Below are 20,103 nucleotides of genomic sequence, written 5' to 3'. Positions count from 1 at the left end.
CTCCACAGGGGAGAGAATAAGAAAAGTCACCCTGAGAAGACTCGTGGGTTGAGACAAAGACAGCTTAGCAGGTAAAGCAAAGGCCATGTACACAAGCAAAGCAGAACAAAGAATTCCTTCAGGACATCTCATGGGCAGGCAGGTGCTCAGCCATCCCAGGAAAGCAGGGCTTCATCACATGGAAAGGTTACTTGAGAAGACAAACACCATCACTCAGGTCAACTTTCATGTAAAGAAGACTCATTAAAATGTCTAGGCACATTTAACTTGAAAAGTAGTACTCCGAAGCTTTCTGGAAATGCACTTAATTTATGTCACTGCTCTTCTGCATCACTGAGAGGTAAATGGAATAAATAAATAACTAGTGGAATTCTTCTAAAAACCTAAACCAAAACATGGTCTAGAGCATGACCTTTTAGAATACAGGTAATCTGCAGCCTGCAAAGCTTTACAGGCAGCCTGCAAAACTACTTTTCAGAGGTTCCAGTGCTCCTGGACATCAGTGTTGCAATAGTTATAAATCACAGCATGGTGTCCACCTTGGAACAGGGTGGACAGGTCCAGCGCTCACTCAAGCAACTTTCAGCAGCTGAGTAGGAACTGAGTGCAATCTCAAAAACCACAGGTTACTTTTCATGAAGTCCTTTATGCCACAGGAAGAGAGTAGGAGGAGAACTGCCAGGCCAAAGCACAAGTTGAATTCTGAGCAAAGAGTTTTGCCTGACTCAGCTGGCCTGTGAGGTAAACAACTACCTCAGATAAATATGGGGCAATTATGCCATTTGCATATACATGCAGCCATCCTACCTGTCAAGATGAATTCAAACTTAACAAGTCCTAACAAACTCAGAGACATGACAGAAACAGGTCATACCACTACATCAAAATGGAAAATGGGGCCCTGATTTTCCTAGGTTTTGGACAGTTATTAATGTCCGTATATATTTATATAGTATTTAATACAAGCCCACTATGATCCTAGAGTCAAGCATGATTGATCATTATGAATTACATGTTAATAATGATTAACTGCAATGATTAACCGCTGCTGTTCAAGTCAGTGACAACTATAGTTGTCATTGTTATGTTAATTTGCAACACTGTAAAAATGATGATGGACTAAATTGACTTAAATTACTTTAATATAACCTATACTCTGTTTTAATTATTGTAAAATCAGTTCTTACAGTTCTATAAATAACTTCCTGGAATTCATGTCAAACCCCATTCTCCCCATTCCTATATTATTAGCAGAGCTTGTTGAAGTCAAAGTCAAAATATAGGTCTTTCTAAGATAATTTATCCATAACAATATATTAATGTTCTTTTCTATTATTTAGGAGACTGAAAGGAAACACAGTTTAATTCAAAATCCTTGAATACACCCAGCAGAAGGAATTCTCACATTACCTGCCTGGAGAAGAACTACCCATGATTGCAACCTGGAGGGAATGTGAGAACTCCTGTAAAAGGCAGCTGCTGCAGTAATTGAGACAGTTGCCAACAACTTGAAGTTTCCCTGCCTTGCGGGCTATCGAGGGCAAACACGACACGGATGCTGCCCGGCGGTCAGAGGGGCTGTCCGAAGGCTTGGCTCTCACTGCCTTTGGCAGCTGATCACTTCTGCTCAGCCTTTCCTTCTGAGCTATTTCACCTTTTTTTGGTCCCCAAATCATACCAATTGCTCTGGTGGAAATGAGAGCTGAGGTCTCTCAAAAATCCAGCACAGAGAGCAGCAATGAAATTTGGAGATGAAGAACAATCATTTAAAAAAAAAAATCAACCAACCCTCTCAGTGGTTGGAAAACTAGGAAAAAAAGACTTCTAAATAACCTGTAGTGATAAACCAAGAATGGGTGTATTTCCTTCTTTTAGCTTTTGTTTATTATGAGCCTACAACTCTAGGCTCATAACAAACAAAAGATAAAAGAAGGAAACTGCGGCAACATATCTCATTAGGTAAATTCAAAATAATTAAGGCCCATCTGAAGATTCCTTTCCCAATATCTACACACTGAAAAATAAAATATAATCACAGAGTTATAAATAAAAAATATAGGCCTATTAACCATATGTTTCAAAACTATTAAGTGTCTGTCCTTCTGATTTGTACTTAAAGGAGAGATCTACGTTCTGATTTAAATACCCCTAGCTATACTGACTGTAAAAAGCCAGCTTTAATATTCCATGTACAACTTATCAGAGGTAAAATAAAATAAAAATATTAAGCTATTCACATGCTGTGGAAATTATAACCCACATTTAAGACTTGGCTGGTTTGCAAAGTGTACCCTTTATAGATTTCACAGTATTTCCAAATTACAAGTCAATTCAGTGAAGGTCACCAACAAAATTTGAGCATATCACAATTTCAGTTACCAAAGACATTATTGAAATGTTGACAGCGTATGTTAGAAACACTGATCAATTAATTTTAGTGTAGGTCTTATTACATGCAGGTAACACAGCTGATTATTACTTTTCAGTAGTAATTGGTAGATTCATAGTATTTTCCACATTAAGGAAGGTCATGTACGGTCATATGAAAAACTGTCAGATGCTTTGGGTAGCCAGGGCTATTGGAGCACCCAGTGACCCTTTCAGAATCGGAATACAGAAAATGCAGAAAGTTCTGCTTGCTCTTGAACAGCCCACAGCAATGAGGTCGGATGCCTGGCCCCAGTGTTAAGCCTACACCTTACTTCTCAAATTTCCTGATGCCCCAGATTTGGATCCTGCCTTGTAAAGAAACTAATTTTTTGCTATTGTGCCTTCAGGAAGAAAATACTTAGCTCTCTCGGCTGTAATCTCTATAATTTTTGTTTGCTTTAGTCTCCTGCTTTTACAGTGCCTTTTATGCAGGTTTATTTTTCTTTTTCTCTTTTCATTTCTAAGACAGTAATGGTACTGTTTTTATACAATTACCTGAGCCAAGATAGGCTAGCTCAACAGATTACTAATGTTCAGAGCATCTTTTCTAAAGTGCACTAAGAGCTATTGACATGCCAAAGCACTGACTACACACATACAGAGAAAAGTAATTCGAAATCATTGCAGATCCCTGGACTCTCTTTTACAAAGGACTCTCACTCACTCTCATTTTCTGCTGTTGTAACTTTTCCTCTCAGGCTTTATTAATCAACACTCCCATGGGGATCAAATATCAAAGCCCGACTGCAGTAAGGCAAACTACCACATAAATGTGGTGTTTGAAGAATAAAACAGGAGAGGGTTAAGCCAGTCAGATGCTTCAAGATTAGTCTTACTAAATCCAGCAGTGCCAGAAGGACAAAGGTCAACAAGGGCTCTTACATCTCCCTAAATTTTGCAAACCAAATGTTTTCTTGTGCTTGAAATGTGAGAAATCATTTTTATTGTGGTTTCTAAAATCAGCAAGCATCAATAGTTTGGGAGCTGTGGTACTGCTATCATTATAATTTATTTCTATTTCTGTCACTGTAGCTTATGAGAGCTCAGGTGCTAAACCATCATTGTGCTGTGCTGATATGTGTTTGGACATAAGGAAAAACCAGAGCTCCTGGACACAAGAAAGCCCAATGGTTAACAAATCAAAGTGCTGTTCTGACTTGCCATAATTAGGAGGAAATTTTGTAGATAAAATGTTTCCTACCTTCCACAGACCTTGTCATGAGTAACACTGTTTTCCAATGAGATCTAATATAATAAGAACCTCTTCCTGAACCCAGCAAGTCCTTGGTGCAGCTTCAGGATGTGACACTGCACAAACAAATGGAGCACAACGGGACATGCAAAGGCCGTGTCCCCACTGCACAGGCAGGAGCAGGATATATAAATATATAAATATAACAGGATATGGCAGGAACCAGGTCCCAGACTGCTTCTTCTGCTACCCAGAGAACTTTCCCTGAGATGACTTTGCACTAATGAACACCACTGAGGATCCTGAGGATACAAAACACCATTAACCTTATCTTGGTTTCTAAAATGCAGATGGCAGGAAGCACTTCTAGCAGTTCAGAGACTATTAACAGCTGAAGGATGTTATTGTTTTGCCACCCTGATATTTTTGCCCTCTTAATGATCCTTCTTTTCTAAGAGTTCCTTAAATGTATATTTTTCAAAACAGAAGATAGCTGAGAAGTAATAAAATACCTTGTCCAGGGCATTTATAATGTCCAGAAACCCTGTTATCCTGGTTTCCTAAAGAATGTTCAGACACGTACAATAAATTGCAGTGAATTATATATATTAAAGCAATTGATAATGGGCATTAGAGAGTCAAACTATTTCAAAAACTAGGCTCCTTATCCAGTAAGCTTGTTATTTTTTGCATTAGGTTGAAATGAATAACAAACTGTCTGAGGTGTCCTGTGAGCTCTAAAATACCATATTTAAAAGTACTCTCTTTCTTTGGTAGGTATTTAAAACACCATATGATTCCTCAGAAGCCAGTTTGCAATACTTCATTAAACTTTTTAAATGACTGAAAAATAAAGGAGATGCAGTAATGCTTTTATAGCTCTTTGCCATGTTAAATAGTCATCTGTTCCCTGCCTTTAACATTTACAAATGTGCACCGTGACTGAAGGAGAACAGACTCTCCTCTCTGTGTGTGCACGCATCTACCCAGGAAGTGCTATACAGGTAATCTTCCTTCTGTGCTGCATCATAAATTACATATTTATCCCTAAGATGCAGGCTTTATTTAGTCATTATCCTCTTGTTCCAAGTATTTTCCAAGGTGAAAGCAATTCTTGACATTTGATGACCATTAACATGGTGGTGGTGGTGCTGACTGGCAGAAAAACTACAGGCCTGAGGTTTGCAGTGGTTTTGGCAAGCAAATAGCAGTAAAAGGCAGATTTATCCTATGATTCTCACTGGCCAAACACTGTTCAGCCTGTAGTTTGTATTTTGTATATGTGTGTTTTAGAGAGTAGGTGATTAACCCTTTCACTCAAATGTAGTTCCAATAAGAGAAGACCAAGACAAAAGATTGTCAAATAAAAATGGAAGAAGTCTACCTGATCTAGTGAAAGGTGTCCCTGCCTATGGCAAGCAGTTTGGAACTAGATGATCTTTAAGGTCCCTTTCAACTCAAGGTGTCTCATGATTCTGTGAAATCACAGCGTGTCCAATTTCATAAGCTCATGTTTTAAAAAAGCTAGATTATTCTCTATGTTAGCATGTCTACACTGAGTTTTGCCTGCATATCATTACTGGGCTTCAGAATTTCCCAGTAAATTACTGTGAATTTCCAGTGAGCTATAAAGGATGACACTATTACCCTTACCCTATGATTCATAGGGAATAGCACATGTATTTAAGTTAAGCACAAACCTTCCTTCAGTTTCTGTGCTCTTCATCTCAACATCATAGACCCGTACTGCAGATTCTCAGTAGTCATAAACCAAGCACTCAGGTATTACATATCCCCGAGTCTTGCTAATATTTCATTAGCTTCTAAAACATAGTTAAATTCAAGAAATAAAGAAAAAAAAAGTGTAACGAGAATTACCTGATTTGGCAAATTCAAATGCAAACACAAAGAAACTTCCCATAGGAAAAGAATAAAAAGAAAAAAGCACATATCTTGTGTTCTTCAAAGGCAGGGATGGCTGCTTAGCACTGCATCTAATACTATGTCCTGATGATTGGTAAGGAATATAGTTTATATTTAACTGCTGAACTAAGGTAAACACCTCTAACATCTGAAGGCAGCTGAGTCAATTAAATCAATGGTAAAGATTATGTCTGTAAAGCATTGTATTTCCATCATGTAACTAATGGGAAAGGAAATCATTGGCTTCGAATGAAGAGATAGATACAATTCCTCTTAATTACACTTCATTACCCAAGAGCAGTCCTTGTGAGTGATACACAGCAAAACAGTATGCAATCAGTTCAATGTTTTATAAGCAAAAAAGCCACTGTGGGATATGATGCATGCTAAGACAACACAGCATTACTGTTATCTTCTCATTTATATTTCATGACTACGGCCCTTTCAATGATGAGATTTCCTTTCGTCTATGAATGGATGTCCTTTGATAAGGGACTACTTAATTAGTAATCAGTGATAGAAAGGATTTTTGGCATTTTGGATATTGCAGTCTTAATCTCAGTCCTTTAGAGCTACAGATGAAAGGCGTGCTTTAATGACTGATATGTCCCCTTTATTGGCCAAAACAAGAAGCTAGTAGAAAGGAAAATTTGGATTGACCAAAAGTATGATTGCAAGGCAAAAGAAAAAAATTGTTAAAGATTTATTCAGTTAACTAAGAAGTTGTAGTTTTCTTGATGATTTTTAACATTATAGAAAGTAAATTGATGAAGATGTAGTGAGAGAATTTTGAAAAAAAAAAGTTTGGATTTTTTCAATTTTCCATACTTTTGTGAGTTTTCCCAATTTTTGTCTGATAAAATTTCAGAAATTATACAAATGTTTTCATTGACTTTGTGATGTAGTTTGTGAATTAAGTCTCAACAGAAAAATTCTTCCAATGGCAGGAGACATAATGGGAATTTTGCCATCAGACTAATGAGAGAGAGGCTAAGCCCTGTATCTGCTTTGTACCCAGTTTTTAGAAAAGGCCAGAATTGGGCATCAGGTACTTTATTCATTTGTGGACAATTAGACCTTTCACAGTTATATTAGAAGAGCAACAAAACCTAGAAGGAAATACTTCAAGAGCTCTTCCTATCTGACAGAAGGGCAGGAAGAAAATTACTCTTGCACTCTTCTAGTACATAATTCCTTATAATGTCTTGTCATGCATGTGGCCATTTTTGGAGCCTGAAAGGGTCTAATCTGATTGAGCAACTTTGATATTCTTACACCCTTAAATGATTACATTTAGTCATAATTCACCCATGTATTTAGAGCAATCTCAAAGTTATTACTTCAAGGTTCTTTTGTGTTCTGGAAACAACTTGAAAAAAACTTTAGCCCTGTCACTTATGAACACATGTTGCAAAACCAAAACCAAGCACAAGGTCCTGATTAAATAATTCCTCTAATTTCAGTGAATATTGAACCAAGTTTCCAAAGAAGCCAGCACATCCATTTTCATTATATTAATTCTTTCCTACCACTTTTGATGGATGCATTTGCAGAGGAAGAGAAGTCCTCTAATGAGACCACAGATGTGGTGACTCTCACCTTGAGGCACTACAAATCTAATTCTTCTAAGACCTGTCTACCAATTTTCAAGAGCTAGAATAGTAAAGTAAGGACATTTTTTTTGAGCAATTGGTTGGTTTTGAGATCTTTGACAGTGTGGATTCCATTACAATCTTGACATATACCAGACCCTGGTATTTACATTTACTGTTTCCTTTTTGTGGTATTCCTATATGGATGTCAAAATTTTAATGATGCCCTCTGTTTTCTGAAGTGAAAGGGATGGAGCTGTCACTCGCAAGGGTAGGCAGGTCTGTTATCTGAGAAAGAAACAGCCATTCTGACGATATTTTTCACATGAAACAGTGCTAAGCTAACAGCAAGGGACATTCTTCGAAGTGTCAGTCCATTCTTAACTCACTCTGTAGTGCCTAGATACTGTCAGAGCACAGTGTAGGATATATGACACAAAAATCTTCAAATAGCATGTGGAGGGGCTCAGCATAAGAGCTGGGCAAGACAGATACATATGTTATAATGCAACACCTCAGTGCAACAGAGCTTAGGTTCTGCATTTGTCACTGCTAGTTGTAGTCTATCTTTATATATATATATTTTTATATATATATATATATAAACACTTCTTTGCTTAACTATTAATTTGAGCTCAGCTTAAACATTCACACAAATATGTGTGTATATATATATATATATGTGTGTGTGTGTGTGTGTGTGTATATCTCCAGGGTCACAGAGGTGCCTGTTGAAGATATAAGCCACAAAAAAATCATCTTCATGTTTGGTACCTGCAGTGTTTTGCTCCTTTTGAAATCTTCTCACCGGCAGTGCAACTCAGAGACAAATTTAATTTTTCTGAACACCAAAACCTGGCATTTCCATGACTAGGCTCTTGGGAATAGCAGTGGTCTGGAAGACCAGAGATATAACATCTGTCTTCTGAAACATGTTTTTTCCTCTCCTTTACAGGAGCTATAAAGGGTCCTCCTATTCTTGTGTAGTAGTAACTGCTCTCATTGACAAAAAAGGCAGTAAGGCAAAGAGTTTAGGATAAATCCCCAGGCACCCTTAAGGGTGGAGTCCTTGAACAATGGAATTTTACATTTCTTAGATGCTACAGTGGAATTACACTCCTCATCCTAATGGTCACTTTGTTGCTGAAAGAGCAGGTCCAGATCTCTGAAGCAGTAATCAGACCCCAAGTAATTACACCCTCTTATCTTTCATGACCAATGCTTTCCCTGAGCACTTTGGAAGCAGAATCAGCAAGGGTTTAGCAGCTGTGGCGTCTTTCTGTTTTCTTTCATGGACATATGTATAAATCAGGGAGGCTCAATTGAAAAAGGGGTGCATTTACTTAGGCATAAAAGCAATGAGAATCTGGCTTCATATTTTCTATTTACTCAAAAAAGTAGTAACCTCTCCCCAGGCATGGAGCTGGGCCAAGCTACACAGTCCTGCCAAGGCACTGCCATAGAATGGGGGCTAAAATTTGGCTCTAAAAATTTAATCCCAAGGAGTAATTTGATTACTTTTAAATGCAGCTTCGTTTTCAATTATTTTTCTCAGCACGCTCTTTCCTCGCCTCCATCCGGAACTCGAGCTGTGCCATCATGTGCCTGTGCCTGGCCGCAGGAACATGCAGGCAGGGGGTACCAAACCCCAGTCCCCCTGCCCGGATGGCACCTGATAAAGGTCCCCTCCTCCTGCCCAGGGCCTCGGTTTAGCCGAAAGACCACACAATGCTCGGGCAGCCCCTGGAAAAGCCGCAAATGCTGTCGCTAGGCCGTGACTGCACGGCGCAGAGCGGCCATGCTGGCCGCTCAGAGCACGGCACAGGCAGAGCCACGGAGAGCTGCTGGCTCCGGTCCTGGAACAGCAGAACTGCTCCAGGGGTTTTGCCTCCTGCTCCGAAAGTGGCTCACACAGTGTAGTCATTACCTCACCCTGCTGTATTTTGTTTGACAAGCATGTTATATATGATGGAATAAAAAGAGGAATGCTGCTGATGCCATCCTTATTGTCCTTTTCAGATGACAGCGTGCACTTCTGCAGGCACTTGCCAGCACTGAGAGGGCTCAGCACTTCTCTGAAACTCGGGACTTAATGCCAAAGTCAAACATAAACCTAATTGTCTGCATTTTGACACTCAAAGTAGAAAATACATGTTAAGCTGGTGGCCCTTAACTCCTCAAATATTAGTAAAAAATGGGTCAGTCTGCAAAGTGAGAATATCAGCAATTCTTTCCTTTTCTGAGTTCACTTAGATCAATGCATGGTGATATTTTATACATATAATTTAAAAAAATCAGGGCATGTAAATTAATTCAGTGCAACTAAATATTTTAATTTTCAAGTTCTAAAAATAGATCTAGGCAGACAATGCAATATTTTTTTCAGAAAGCTACATAAATATTGGTAGGATTTTGATGACATTCTTTAAATAAATTTGCTACTAAGGATAATGCCTGAAGGTCTAGCAGATAAAAAGGCACAAGAAATATGTCAGGAAAATTCATACCCTGACTCAGAACTATGTTGTGAATGTAAGTAAAGTGATTTAAAAAAAAAAAAAAAAAAAAGAAAACAACCAAAACCTCTGTGGGATGTTCTAGAAAGCCAATACAGTAATATTAAGGTATCTATCATAATTTCACAGCTATTGAGTCGCAAACACTTAGCCACACTAATTCACTCAAATCTCATATTGATCTTCACAGAAACTAGTCAAAGATGAACTACATACCACTGCACTGCAACACTAAAACGTAATTATTGATCCCTCCCCCAACATACAGCATTTCTCATGTATGGTGTGAGCTTTGCCTTTGACTCCCAAGTGTTTAGCACGGCTTCGTTCGGTCACACAGCAGAATCACTTGAAGACTGGCATCTCCCCTCTCAGTAAGTCACAAATGATATACAGCATCTAGTCAAGATGACCTGATGGCTGGTCTGGGACTTTGACCAAGAATTTAGAGCAATGGAAAACAAGCACAGCACATTTTTAATGGATTCAAATTAGAGAATCATCAATGATAGATGGAGTTTTTATCAGAGCTGTACAGCGATCAGGTTTTAGCCTTTATATGTTCAGCAGTTTTATCAATGCTCTGGAGGACCAGAGAAAATCACAGTTTAAACCACAAAAATGGCTGATAAAAAAGAAAGGCACCTACTAGGTTAGACAAAAAAGAGCAAATCCTTAATGCTGTAACACAGCTACATGCAAAGGAATATATCCAGGAATAAAAAGTGCAGGACACACAGGATAGCAGGAATTCCCTTCAGAATCCTCAGAAAGCATTTAGGAATGACAGTGGTCAAATAACAGTACATGAGTGCCAGCGTGATGCTGCATCCAAAAGAGTCAATACTGTCCCTGGAAGAATAAACAGGAAAATTTCTGCAGAAAAGCAGAAGGGAATTATATTAAGTCTGGATTTGGCACTAGAGCTTCATGTTTGGGAGTTTATATGATGAATGAAATATGATGTCCATGATTCATCAAGGATGTTGATAAATTGGAAAGGCTTCAGAGAAAATCAGTGAGAATCATTAGAGGATTGGAAAGGAAACCTGTACAATCCAGGACAGCCACGTAGTCCCTTAAAGGAGTTAAAGGATAACTTGATCTATGTCCTTATGTCATAGAAATAAAACTTTGATATTAAAAAGAAAAAAGAAAACTTTGATAATAAAATTAAATAACAATACCCAGAATTAAAAGTCAGAAACAGAGTAGAATTTAAGCTGACATTTTTACTAATCACTGAAACAATTTAAGAAATACCTGCGCTAGACTCCTAAATTTGTAAATGCTATCAATACCTTGGGGGTTACTCTAGAAGAGTTTCTTTAGTTAACTAAAACAGGAATTAACTGAGGAAAGGTCAGGCTATTTTATTAAGAAATGGTCTTTTCAATTTTCACAGTCTAAAAAGAAGTTATGAGTAAAAAGTTGAAGCCACACATTCAAAAGGTCAGCATCACCTAGAATTTGGAAACTTTCTGCCCCTTAACTAAGGATTTGAACCGTGCTCCTTGCTATCCTTTTTCTCTTCACAACATACTTACAACTCCCACTGACCTGCCCATTTCTTTAAAACTGAGCAAGAAGACTTTAAAAAGAGCCAGCCCCACAGAAGGAACAAGCTCCCTGTGAAGCTGCCACTATTGCCTGGGGGACTAACATTTGGAGTGTATTCCTTGAAATGCAAAATGAGAGCTCCAAGTCACACCTCTGCCATGTACCTGAGCAGCCTGTTCCCAGTTTCAATTTGTGCACAAGGTTCTCAGTCCTCCACAGAGACAGCACTTAGACTTGGCACTAGTCTTTTTGGAACACCATGTTATTGATTTCAGTTTTGCATCAACCTGATTGTAGTTCTACCTGGGCCATGACACAGGGGAATGGGCCCAAAGCCTGGATGTCACATCCTTTGCCTCCTCACAGTACCCACTGGAGGTGCAATGCTGCTCATCAAGGCCTTGTTCCAATATGATTTATTCTTGATAAATCCATGTTTGTGGTATCTTATCACTGCAGCCTCTCAGTGCAGGAAAGATCTTTACACCCTCTTAAGGTATAGCAAATCAGTTTGTTAGTCTTTAATTCGCCTTCTCTTTTATGCCTCCCTCCTTTTTTTAAAAAAAGTAAGAATTATGTCCATCCTCTTGCATTCCTCTGGAATTCATCCTTCCCTACAGAGTGTTAATCACTACCCAGCAACAGCTCATCCTAATTTCTTAAATACTCCAAGGGTACATTTCAGCCAGCCTAAGGACTGCAGCACACTAACTCTGTTATTTGACCTGATCTATGACTATCTGGCCAGAGTTCTTGTCCTCTCATTAACTGCTGTTAATTGTATCAGAGATGCAATTACAAACTCATTATTTTTTAACATTAAAAAAAAGAAACAAGCTAAATGTTTCTACTCCTGTCTGCATTAGGCAAGAGATTGTATTTTCCCCTGTCTTCCATAAAGGAACTATAGTTATAGATGTATTATGTTGTTTCTTATGTACATCATTAATTGTAATTCAATTTCTTCCTTAGTCTTTTTGATAATTTCTATGTGCCATATATATTATTTTACAGCCTCCAACACCTTGTTTCTGCTTATGTTTTCTCTTTGATTTTCACATCGTTCAATAGCTCCTGGTGTTGCATTCTAGTGTTTTATTACAACCACTCTATTTTATTCACATTGACATGGATTGTTTTCTGATCAGCTTTTTGTGTTTTGTCCCCTAGAAACTTGCAATTCTCCTCTTTGTATTTGTACTCCTCCCTATGAGAACCTGCCAAAGAATGTCTCTGGGTTTACTGAAGTTCACTTCCTTAGCTTGCTGTCATCAAGAAGCATGTAAATCCTCAGGCCATCACTACATCCAGGCTTCTGTAAGACACGAGCCATTGATCTGTCACATCAAGCCACTGCTGGCACATCATATCCTGTGTCTCTTCCAGAAGTTCCCTTTCTGGATGCAGTTCTTGGCTATCACACTGGTTCCTCCCCCTCCTGCCTCTTGTCTTCCCATGCCTTACTGTTCCCCACAGGTATCGTCCGCATGGTCTGAACATCTACTAGTTCAGCTAGATGAGGGACTATATTTGTATTAGCTCCTGGCAATAGTAATTTATTAAATTCTGGAAGATCAGCCACTAGAGTGAATCTAACACACTCTGCAATCATGTTAAGCTCTCTCCCTTTTATCCTTTTCCTCTTGCATAGTGGCATTTAGAATGGCTTTATGCATAATGAAAATCTACTTTTACCACCCTTGATAGACAACAACTATTTGAAATGTCTATTCTCTGCAATGAAAATATCTTTGCTGAACTGCACCTGATGTGGATTATTTCTGAGAGTCTGTTTCAGTCCTAAAATTAACTCCATATTAACTCCCTCTCACTGTCTCCCTAGATGCAGTCCTGTGCTTCCTAGGGCTCAGCTGTCTGGGCATCCCTAATGAAGTGACTTACACAGAAGCAAAAAAAACCAAAGTATGTCACCCACTAGCAGTTTTGGTTGGTGTGTTTGCATCCTGATGAGTTTACGCCTTCTGCTACATAAGGGAGAACATGGCAACAAATCCTAAAGAAGTGGGAGTGTCTGCAGCTGGAAAGGGAAAAAAAATAAGTGATTTCTTCAAAAACATCCTTCTGCTGCTGAAGACATTAAGGGGGGGAAACAAGCAGCGAGGGAGAGCATAACATACAATGTGGATAGCACATGGATAGACAACTTTAAAAGCTCAAAGTGATTTGAACTTTTTTTTTTTTTTTTTTTTGCCTTGTAAGTGGAAAAAACTAAAAAGAGAGAGCCCCTTTAAGTCCTACTGACATACTGGATCTGGTAAGTAACTGCACCCTGTGGTTCACATTACTATTTTATGTGTTCCTGTTTTTATGCAGTGCTAAATGGCTTAATTACATTTTACTGGTTTATTCTGCTCACTTGCTCATAACCTCATTAATCTGACACACACTGTTTTTTTCCCAAAATAGAGAATACACAATCATTTTTGTATAATAGAGTCTCTAGGTATTTGCAACTGTCTGACAGGTATAATGTGGTTGCATTTGCTATTTATTAGGAAATTATCACCTCTGTATAAAGGTGCAAGTTATGAATAAAAAGCATAAACTGGGCAGACTAAGCTCTTTAGCAGCACATCAGGATCCCAGCTGATTTAAGTGCTTGGTGGTGCTGGTGGAGTGGAAAGGATGCACTGCTCAGTCTAATTATCATTATCTTACTTTCACATGAGGAGATAGATTGCTAGTGTTCACCCAGATAATTTCTAGGCCATAACTGCACACTTTTCAAGCTTGATCCCCCACTATTTGGCCCACAGCAGACAATGTGGCATGTCTGGTTCTGCTAAACAGAAAAGCAGAGTTGTGGGGACTGCAGAGCCCCCTCATCACAGCCTTTGTTGGGAGATAGGTTTTATACAGCAGAAGTAATGTTACCTGACGTGTCTGTGATGATGCATCTTTAGGTTTTAGTGCTGCAGATAAAGGGGAGTTGATTTGTTTTGGATCATTTTGTGTGAGATATGGCACAATGATGCAAACTGAAAGGTCCAGCCTCACAGAGATCAAATACAAGGCCAGGCTTGAGAATAGCTTGGAGAGCTTCCTGTGGTTGCCCCCATTGCTTTCCCCCACCCCTAAGCAGCATTCACTCATTATTTTAGCTATTTAAACCAAGTAGAAATAGGAGCTCAGTGCCTGTGAGACAGGCAAAAAAACCCAAACAAACCAGCTTCTGAAACTCTCTATTTCAATTAAGAGGTCTTCAGCAGAGACAAAAGGACTTGATTAAATTTAAATGCTGTAGAAATGAGATGTTCTGTCATGTCTCTGATCCCACCCTTGTGAAATCTTCCTGCAGGAAAGATGTTGTGAAAACCTACTGGCCATTCCTGGCACTAGAAAAATTCAGTGAGAGTTCCTCTGAGAGTAAAATGGTATCCAGCAAGGACTTGGGACTTCCCTAGAGGCATTCTGTCAGATTTTTATGTGATGGCTGTCTACCCATATCCCTCTGTTTTGCAGCAAGATGGTCTGCAGTTTACAAGAATGTAAAACACATGCACAAGGTTTCCACATCAAGTTGTGAGACACAATTTAAAGACACTGCTGATGACTTAACATGTCCTAAAAATGTTATGTGTACTACTGTTACAAATAACCCTTAAGGCAACTGCAAGTAAAAATAATGGTAAAACTCTGTTCAAACAGCCTTATCCTTTTTCTTTCTCTTGTGTTTTTTTCAGCACTGAGCCAGCAGTACACTGGAAGGCAGTGCTTACCTGAAATAGCTGTCATAGAGATTAGAAATTGAAACTGGAGACGCTCCAAGGAGAGATAGGGGTGAGGGCAGAGAGGAACCGGATGGGCAGCAGAATTCAAACACAAATCAGGGCAAAAGGCCTATCCTTTGCACTGAAGAAACATACCTTCCATTCCAGGGATCTGTCAAAAACTCAGTGGTTCTGTATAAGCCACTGCAGAGACCACAGAACTGATAGTGTCCTTTTAAACAAGCCATTGAATCTCAAGTAACACATTTGCATTGCATGACTCAAGAGACTGAGACTACAATAACAGAAGAAAGTACCAACTTCAGATTCAAAAGATATGCATCAATCTTTTTAAACTAATGTTAAAATAAAGAGCATTTCCTTCTAAATTGTGGGTTTTTTTCCTGATTGCTAAATTAATTTCTCCTGCTTTGTTTTTTCTTCAGCTGTATTTTTCCCTATCCTTTTCTTCTTTTCCCTTTTTTTATTTTGAAAAAAAACCTCAGTCTTTCATCTGATTATATCAAAATGAAGACTGATCTTTTTTCTTACTTTCTGCACAGCTTGTTAGCTAAGGTCTCAATCCTGCAAACTTATCTGCACAGTATAGCTCCAACTGTCAGTGAGCTGAACATCCCATGTAAAAAGACTGAAAGGCTTGGTTCTGCTCAGTTCACCCATCCATCTTGTTGATCCTTCTATATACTTTTTATTGAGATGTCTCTAAAAAAGTTGCCATGCACATAGGATTGGTTATTTTCTAAAGCACTTGATCTAAAGCAATAACAATCATAGGTGGTTGTTCCCATTGGCTCCAGAAAAGGTGCCTTCTGCTCTCACATGGAGTAACTTCAACTGATAAATTATTTAGAAATAAAAGGGAAAAGAAATATGGAAAACAATGGAATTGGTCTTAGCTCTTCTATTTTAAAGACTCAAACTCCTCTCATTAGAATTCATCACATGAGGTCAAACAGAAATAAAACTTTTCCTCTTATTTTTGTACATTAAAATGTTCAATATAAATCAAAGGAATTGCAATAATTCATAATTTAAAACTGAAGTGCACATTTATATCACTGCAGGAGAGAGTCTTTTCCTGCAAGAACACTCTCATACAACCAAAATTTCCCAGCTTCAGTCATAGGTTATTTTAAAGCAAAACACAAGAAAGTGATTAAAACAAAAAGGATCAACAAAACAACTATGTTAGATTGAAGTTTATCTTGTGAGAATCACCAAAGGTTTACCTTTACAGGATCCCATATGGTTTACAGGATTTACAGGTTTACAGGATCCCATATGGTTTAATAAACCTCTAAGACATCTTTCCTCAGTCATACTTCTTCCAAGGCAGTGAAGACAGGATAGAAAAGAAAAGGAAAAAGAAATGGAGAGGTTTTTTCCATGCAAAGCAGTTGCAAATTATCACCTTTCAAAGTGCCCTTTTGCAGCACTTCCAGCTGGTGATCCCACTACTGACAGTGTTGAGAATCTTGAACTAGGCTTTAGTTAACCCTGGGAATGAACCTGAGATTACAGAGGTATCAAAGGGTTGCTAAAAATTGAAAAGCAGCACTTTTACAGCCTGGCTGATGATACAAAAAACTTGAGAATCTAAGTTAGGTGTATCCTAGCACACTTAAACTTGTTTTGCCTATTCAAGGAGTATTAAGAACCTTATTTCATTTAACCTGGTCTGACAATATAATGGCTCAAACCCAAAGACCAACCCCATCCATGCAGACACCATCGTAACAAAACACGTTTGCATGCAGGAGTACAGTTCAGTACCCCTTTCTCATCACAGTATAGTCCATGGTGGGGCGCATCCTCCTGGTTTAGTTCCTAAAATGGGCTTTGAAGTAGCTGCACCAGGGGACTGTCACACATCTGCAGAGATGCTGTGCCATTAAATCTGTGCTGTACCACTGAGCTCTGAACCTCTCCTGTGACCAGGGGTGGTCCTTCCACCATTTAACATTGATAGGGAACTCAAAAGTATTTCTGATGTCACAGCTAGGTCCAGCCCACAGATTTTTTTTGCTCTACAGCTTCCCTTAAACCAAAACGCTGGGATCTTCCTCCATCAACCAAACCTATTCTATCTTTAACTCCAGTTTTGACAGCATAATTACATCCCAAGGTGAAGTGACAAACTTTCAATCATCAGTTTTAACACATATGGGCATAAACAAAAGAAACAAACAAATAATTTGCTCAGCTTTTGCTTTGTGAGTAATAATTACTATCTCACATGTATCCTGATTCTTTAGGATTATCACTAATTTAGCTACATATAAATAGAGTAGATAATTGGTGCAAGCCCCACTGGAGGCTGCTCTTGGCTCTAAGATGGATCCGCAAAAGAAAGTCTGGCAACTGGAAAAAGACAGCTCTAACAGCCACCTGCTTTGGATCTGGCATGAGTAGATGGACAGAGGCTTTTAGTCTCTTTCAGGATGCTACACTGCACAGTGGGGTATTAAAAACAGCAGCTGTGATGTCAACACGGTTCTTTGGAGTGCTTTCAAGCCTTGTTTCTTCTCCTCAGAATGGGCACGTTTCAGGAGCTACAGATAAATTTCAAGAAAGTACCAAAGGTTTCCTTTATGGTGTATACACTTGTAGTAGGATATTATTTTTACGTATGTTACAACCAAGTGCAAGCTGTAGATACACCCTTCTTTTCAAAACAAAATTGGCTCCCATGACATAGTCAGTACAGGTGCATCCAGATCCTCAGCACAGAAACACCACAGCCCCTTTTCTGGGATCCAAGAATGTGTTGACTTGCAAACGGTAATTTGCACAAGTACAAGTGTATTTTTTAAAAAGCACAGCTAAAGGAATTTTCTTCACTGGTCTGTTGAAAATATCTTTATAAGACTAGTGGTTAGTTTATTTAAGACTACTTCTCTGTGCTTTCCTGCTCTGTGACAGCCTTGGGAAGTGAAGTCCTGTGACTGTCACTACCCTTGGAGCTAGCTGGAGTGGCTGACAGGTCCTCAGCCTTCTGCCTGAGCAGATACCTACTTTTACTACTTATCAACAACCAAATCATGGCCAAAAACAGGCAGGAAAGGAGATAACCTGTCATTTCTAGCTCTGTAGGCACCCTAGTCCCTGAGATATAAGGGTAAACCTGGATGTAAGTGGGAGTGCAGTTGAATGGGATGAAGCTGGACCCTTCTGTTTTGCACTGTAGTGCAAACACAGGTGAAATTTGTAGTGTCAAATGAGATTTGTGTTTTTTTCTATTTTGTCATAACATCTAAGGCTGAAGAAACGCAAGACCTGTGGATCAGAACATATAAGAATACTTGAGGGAGACCCTGTGAAATCAGCCAGACATGTTTCTCACCATTTTATAAGACAGAAGGATGGAGGTGTACAAGCACATAGTCACAATAGTCCCAGCAATTTTCTTAAATCCATCTGCCTACACTACAGGGAATTTTCCATTTGAAAACTTAACACCAAACAAGAAATGAGGGTTGCTGAGGGCATTATGTAGAACACAGGGCCTTGTAGTGTGACCCTGAGTACACCAGCTCTTACAGACTTTCCATGTGGATGCCTGTGCCTGCAAAAGAGAAGTGCATGTGTTGGTGGTAGATCGGACATCTGCCCACCTGTGAGTTGTGGATCTTTGGTCTCTTAAACCCACGTAATTTCAGCACACAATTTCCTCTGCACAAATGTTTGCAATTTAATTGCAGAAGTCTGGCCCTTGGTATTTTGTGAGTGAGGGGTATAACACTCTCAGATATACCAATAACACTGGTGAAGGCAGGAAAAAATGGAGACAGGGAAAACACACAGCAACTTATCAGTTTTGGTCTTTAAAGAGAGCTTCTACAATACTAGAAAAGTCCTGTATGAAGAAGCTGACAACCATCATAGAAATGGATTTTAATTGCTCTCTTCACTGTATTTTAGTATGATAGCAATTTTGTGTGCCAACTAAATGCAGTCTGAATTGAACAGTGCCCTGACAGAAGCTGCCAAGGTACTAGATCATTCTGCACAAATATAGGTATTCAAAATTAGATCAGGACATTTTTGACACTTGCTCTACCTCAAGTTGCTAGGATAGTGCTAATAAAGAGTTTTGAAATCCTCTCTGCAGTACAGTGTCTAAATCACAGAACAATATTCTATATTCCTTAAATAAACAATATTAGCCACCTGGGAGAGCACCACTTGCAAGCTCTCCTTACTGCCCCATCCTTCTCTGCTTTAGGCACAGAATACCTGCTCGTGTGCTAACGCAGCTACAGAGGAGACACACGTGCACCTCTACAAATGCGCCACGCACCATTTCCCTCCTGCTGGAGCATCCTCTGCCAGGCAAATGTGAGAAGTGAGTACAGCATCAAGATTTTCGCTGCCAGTTTCCCTCCTCTACCAGCTGGGAAGAGTGAGGACAGGGGCAGACGGAAGCGAGAGGCTGGTACTCATCTCCCCAGCAACAAACCTGCCACTTGGCTGATGTTCCACCTGAGTGGCCTGCCGGGATGGAGAGGAGCCTGGCCGCTCTCTGTGAGGGCCCGCTGGCCACCATTGCTCCACTGAACTGGCAGCTGCTTCACTGATGTGAAACCAAAAATTAAAACTGTGGCAAACTCTTTTCTAAGTAAACTGAATTAAGTAGCAGGCGAGAGCACCTCGGAGCAGCTTCTTGCGATCCCAGCACTTAGCTGGCATCACTGCTGATAAGGAAGCACAGGCAGCTCTGCTTTTCAATCTCCCTTTGTGGGCTTGATCTTATTACAGAAAACAAATTTACCAAGCATGAATTATCACTAAAATTCTTAATGCTCTGGCAGAGAAGAAAGCCTGATGCAGACGCCAGTAAATATGCACGTCTGTGGATGAGGATGCCTCTCCTCGGCACGCTACATTCTCTCAACTTTTGGCTATGTGCTGCCGCTGCGAGAATTATTCAAAAGATGGGCTGCAGAAAAAGGATCAATTAATCTGCTGAGCGAGCTTTCGAACCCATTCTCAATGCCGCTGACAGCCGGAGACCCCCTCCCTGCGCTTGGTAATTACCCCAATATTTCCTGCACGCTTGTTTAAACGGCTTACACTGGGGCTGCCTGTGAAGAGGAGCTCTCCCTGCGCTGATCTGAGGCAGGACAGAAAGGCAGCTT

This window comes from Vidua macroura, chromosome 4 (assembly GCF_024509145.1).
Source record: "Vidua macroura isolate BioBank_ID:100142 chromosome 4, ASM2450914v1, whole genome shotgun sequence".
Taxonomy (NCBI): domain Eukaryota; kingdom Metazoa; phylum Chordata; class Aves; order Passeriformes; family Viduidae; genus Vidua; species Vidua macroura.
Note: the sequence above shows the minus strand (reverse complement) of the source record.